The sequence below is a fragment of the Coturnix japonica genome, chromosome 12 (genome assembly GCF_001577835.2).
Source record: "Coturnix japonica isolate 7356 chromosome 12, Coturnix japonica 2.1, whole genome shotgun sequence".
Classification (NCBI taxonomy): domain Eukaryota; kingdom Metazoa; phylum Chordata; class Aves; order Galliformes; family Phasianidae; genus Coturnix; species Coturnix japonica.
Window position 1 is genome coordinate 10,173,383 of NC_029527.1, and position 6,000 is coordinate 10,179,382.

The window sequence follows — 6,000 nt, forward strand, 5'->3', positions numbered from 1 at the left end:
CACTGTGCTATGGAAATCTAATTGCAAGATTTGGAAGTCTTAAACATCTGATTTCAGTTATTAGGGATACACAAGTTATTCCTCCAGGCATAAAGGGAGAATAAGACCTATGTGTAGAGCACAGATCATTTTATCTTCTGATATCTTCATGGACTGTGGAAATTAACGTAGTTGGTTCCTACTGATTTGTCTGGCAGTCCAAAAAACTGTTGTGGCAAACAAGTTCAGCACTTTCTAAGTTGCTTAGTCATTACTTTATTGGTAAACCAACACAATTGCTAATTCAGACCTCTTGGAAGGAGGTGTACATTTAAAGTTCCTTTTTAAAATCACTCTAAAGGACTATACTGGAAACATATTTTATAGAATAAAAATATATATCTTAAAAGATACCCTAACTTAACTACCTACACTGGCAGTTCCATAAATGATTTCACTTGAACAGCTGTTAAAGAAAGTATAGTTTCATGTAGTTAGTTGTAACAAACTCCAGACCTTCACTATTTCATTGAAAAGGTTGTATTTTGCTGTCACTGTTATAATCTTAACATAAAATATTTAAAAGGCAAATAATAATTAATCATTCACATGCTATAGAACGGAAAAGAAGGTGCCTCTCTTTCAGCAATGACCATTATTGAAGTTACCCATAGGTGAGAGTATAGAAGGCACAGAATTACATCTTTTTAAAGCCCTAATTATTCTCTTGATGTTGAGTAAGAACAAAATCTTCTAAAGCATTCACCTGGAGTAAAGTTTCTAATTGCAACTTTAGACACTCATACTACATTGAATCCTCAGATTCACTGTTCAGATACCATCTAAAGTCTGTAATATTAAAATTTCTCTACCAGTAATGAAGCATGACCAGAAATGCCTTTTGCCAGTTCAGAATCAGCCTCAAATTTGCTGAAAGTTGAAGTTAAAGACAATCCACACTGAATTCTCTTTTCTTGAGGACTTGATCCTGCAAATTCCATTTAATTTTCTTCAAAACCCAATTATAAAGTATTCTGAGAGACATTACTCATCTTGAATCTGTGGCACTTTGCGTGTCAAAAGTGAATGTTAATGAAAAATGCAAAATAGAGAGAGAGAAATAGTGAGCCCGGTTACATTAGGCAGCATCTTATTTAACAATCTCTCTTTGAAAGATTCCTACTTTTTCCCCGGCACTGGCACAGGGAGACTAGTTATCTACTCCAGGAAATTCCATTTGGGAGCCAAAAAATAGGTATTACATGCCGAGCCTAGGTCACCTTTGTGGAAGAGTTATTAATTATTTAGTAATTCGGAGGGATTCTGCCAGCTTCAGTTGTTCTGATGAATTTTTAATAAATCACTATTAACATAAATGGGAAGTATAAATTGCTTGCATTACGCTATATGTGGTAGTAGCAAAGAGATACTTCTGCACTAAGGTCCAAGATCTGCTGCTTATCTAACAGAAACTGACAGCTGAATGATCCAGCTCTCCTGGGATTGGCCTGAAGTATAAAATCTTTTCACCATGGAGGAGTTTTATTTCGCAGTTGCCAAAAAGCACCTGAAGTAGTTGGTCTGTATCTGAGGAACTGACAGAAATAAACACTATTCTAGAGACCCGCTCCAAGGATTTACCTGGAGATGAGAGTATGTGCTAAGAGAAAATTCAATTGAGTCAAATGAGTGCTTCCTAAAAACAACTTCAGTCAGGAAAGCATAAGTCTTCCTGAAGCATGTACTAGAGATGCTTTTCCAGATCAAATCCATTGTTCTTGGCCAACAGTTTCAGAATCAAGATAATAGTTTATGGATTCATTATCACTAGAAGAACTGTAAGTGCTTTCTGTTTTCATAGACAGTTGGAGAATATTTAGTAATATTTAATAAGCTTTTGCATTAAGTTACATTATTAACATGTTTTATCTTTTGGCTTCTGACAGTGAGTCAACTACAGACCCGAGTTCACTGTGCCTGCACTTCAGAGCTTCAACTCAAAGCTCTCAGTTTCATACTGTGTCACTTTTGCCTATTGCGTGGCGCCTGACATTTCTGTCTGAATATACTCAACAGCTTCCCTGAGGAAGGAGCCTGCTCACCCTCTCTGCAAGGCTCCACCCAGACAGGCTTCTTAAAAGAACAGTTGTGAAGACATAAATAAAACAAATACCATCTGTCATGCTAGTATTGGCCCATATGTGTAACCACCTTTTCTAAGTCCTTTCAACTGATTTTCCACCATACCCAAATACACATTTGGCTTATTAAAGAATTTTAGCACCTTATGGGTGCCATTCCCAAACATTTTAAATACAATCCATGCAAGTACCCAAATAAGTCTAGATTTATTTTCTCAACCAACTGCAGCCATTTCTACTTCCTAATCAGCCAAAGATCAGTTGTACCAACTCAGCTCCTTCTATCTGAATGATCTGTGATTGTTTGTTTCCTTTCTGTCTGCTGTCTTTCTGAGCATCCTTTATGCCTCACATAAAGAAAACAAATGAATGGGTCACATTTATTTGGCACAATTTTTCTGAAATCAGCATCGTTGAAGTTTGCTTCTCTTTGCTGAAATCTTTTTGATTTATGAAGCTGAATGGATCATTGACTGTTGATGAGTGGCACGGAATCACAGGAATGGTACATCTGCACCAATAGGTTGTAAAACCAGGGGGAGAGTGCATGAATGAGATGCTCAGGAGGTACACTGATATACCACCATTGTGCTGCAGTCCTGGAGAACAAAATCATGAGGGAGCCTGAATTAGGACACAAAGCTGCCTGGTATTTCCCAGGTTTGGGAAGTATTGTAAAAACCATCTAAGCTCACCATTGATCTAAAAGAGACATAATCACTGAGCAAGGTAAACAAGTCCTACTTACTGAGATTAAATTAAGCATCAAGTCAGCATTTCACATAACACAGAACATTATATTTCATATAACTTGTTAGCATATATGACATTGTTTGCTGGAGAGTCACACAGTATCTTTCAGACTGCAGGTGGAAACCAAACATTCAGTGGCAGTCCATCCATGATGGAGGTAGAAAACATCTGACTGTAGACACCCGTTTGAACTTAAAATTAACCATGCTTACATAATAATATGCATCTCAGCTATAAATCTGCTTTGAGAAATATTCATGCTTCAGTTAAATCTATATTATTTCTGTATTACTAAAAGAAGTGTGTGCATATAAGAGAATTGTGAAAATTGGACTGTTCCTTGTTTAGAGATGGAACCTTATTGAAACTAAAGAAATTCTGAGAAATTGTTTCATTTCAGAGATCACTTAAAATTATTTTTTTGCATAGCACAGGAATTAAATAAGAACTTGTTCTATTGAGAATCTGGCAAAAAAGAATAATAATGTCTATGTACAATGCTAAGGGCTATTTTAAATTTCTGCTTGCTATTGTACTCATGGCCCAATTTGGAAACATAATATCACAGCAGGAAAGACAGGTCACAAGGCAACTTGAAAATCTGCTGACTGCATAGCACAGGAGTTTTCAAAAGGCTGTATGAAATATGGAAAGTTGGCGCTGCCACAGACTACTTGTATGGCCTTGGGCAGATCATTTACTCTCACAGAGACCCAGAAGGTCTATCTGTATGTAACAGCAATTCTGCTTTTCTCTCTCTTTTGTCTGTCCTGCCTATGTAGATTGCAAGCTTCTCTGCCAAGGACTACGGTAGCAGTGAAGTCTCTCAGCAGTGATGTAATGCAAATCCATGAATGAATAAATAAGAGGAAAGCTTTACTGTCTAACAGCATGTGTCCTCTGGCATTAGAATTTGTCATGCCTTGATAAAAATTTTCTTACCATAATTTATTAACACAATAAACTCCCGATTCTCATGATAAAAGACTGCAAGTGAAAATGGTAACATGCAATCTGTCTGCACTTTGGCTCTTTGGGACCTATGTAGCTCTTGAAACTGACTGAGCACTGTAATTGCAAGATCAACAGCAACTACACACCGAGTGTTCTGCCCTGGAAGGACAAGCTGGCTGGCCACAGGTAGAGGAGAGCTCAGGACTGCAAGGGAAAGAAGTTGAACTGAATGATACATAATCGAAAGAGGCTTCATTTTTCCCTCACTCGTACCTGTGTCAGTTGGCCATAATTCCACAGCGTAGTTGTATCAGTGTTAAACCATCCAAGCAATGGAAAAATGAAGTTTGGAGTCAGTTGCCACAGGGAGACATATGATCAGTTGAAGTGCTCACCTCAGCCTCAATTACCATTTAGCAGACATGAAATAGTTCCCTTTCTGCCATCACTTGTGTGGTTTTTTCCTATCATACACTGATATCTTGTATTACAGGCACTTAATTTTCTCATTTATTATTGCAATATCAGAACACATTACAGTGTCACATCATAACACAAGAGAATGTTTATGTCTCTCTGCAAGCACAGCTGTTTTGGTTGCTTGGTACTTTGTGGCTGGGAGGACGAATGACAGTAAATAATAAGTAAGGAAAATAAAAACAGATTTAAAAGAACATAACATTTTGGTAAGGAAATTTTTTTTATAGTCAAGGCTTTGGGGAAAATTACTTTTATGGCCAGATTTTCAGCAGGCCTGCACAAATGTGCCTATAGTGTTTGCAGGTGCTGCAACCATTTGCATGCAAGGCATGACTGTGTGAAGGAAAAGCTTTCAGCAAGCTGAGAGAGCTTCTTTTTTCTTCCTACTTGCTTTTAAAACACAGGTCTTCTAGTAAAGAAATAACAACCTCCAGCTGAGCTCCTTAAGCTGTGTGGTTGGAAAGAGTATGAAAGGCTCAGCATCTCAGGTGTTAAACTTCCTGAAGAAATCCAGGACCAAAATCTTCTGAATGTCACAGTGGATGCAACTGGGTGCAGATGCTAAAAGAAATCTATCATTAACATCCTGAAGAAACTGTCTATCTTGGTTTTGTTTTTACTTACTGTTACTCTTCTCCTGCACCCCAACTATATTGAGGCATACACACATATCTGCACACACGTACATGTATGCACATATGTCTAATTTATCAGGGTGTATGCATACACACAGGTACACCTTCAGAGCAAGAAGCACAGATTGCATTTCATAAAATGTGGATCTTTCCCTTTCAGACATAATCTGCCTGTAAGCAATGTGCTTAATCATGTTGAAAAAGATACGAGTTGATAATTTTATTCAAATGATGGAGTCAAACAGGACTCAGAGGTTAGAAATCCTGAAAACTGATTTCTAGGGTTGAGAGCATGTATTTATAAGCAATTAATAGTATGCTTGTTTTTATTTTCCTCTTACACATTTTTATTTTTATTTTTGCCAGTGTTAAAGTACTCCCTGTATGGCATCTACCAATTGCATTATCAAATAGAAGTAGATGAAAGAACAAGCCACAAAATCCTTATTTCCTGCCCACACACAGCTATTCTCTCCTCTTTTTCCCAGTGGGCTGTAATTTCTCTTTGCCCTTTGAAAGAAAGTAGAATTACAAAGAAAGTTGTAAACATGTTTAAGATTGGTCACAAAATGTGAATATCTTACCTGTTTTGTCACCACCTGTATGTGGTGAACACACATAGGCAGCAGAACTAATTATCAGGAACGTTGACTGAAAGTAGAGGTAAGCAGGAGCAAATATTATTTTCATTGAGCATTAGATGTGTTTTCAGAAGGACAGATAGGGAGGATAAACACGTTTTTAACTGAGGTTTTAATGTATGACATTCAAATTAAATCTGTAGTTCTTTTTAGTGCCACAGAGAAAACAATAAACGTTCTCTCCAGTTGTTGATCGGAAAAGTCTTGGAAACAAAGGAGTATTTCTTGAAAAACAATGGTTTGTCAAAAGTGACATATTCTTTTACCATCAAAACTTAATGTCCTGGGCTCACAAATTTTTTCAAAAAAGATGAAGGAGGGGAAAAAGACCATAAGTGGCTCCAGAATAACTTGGAGATAAAGCTCTTACAAAAGTATGGGAGAACAATCCAAGGTTTCACTTGAAGGAGCAGTTAA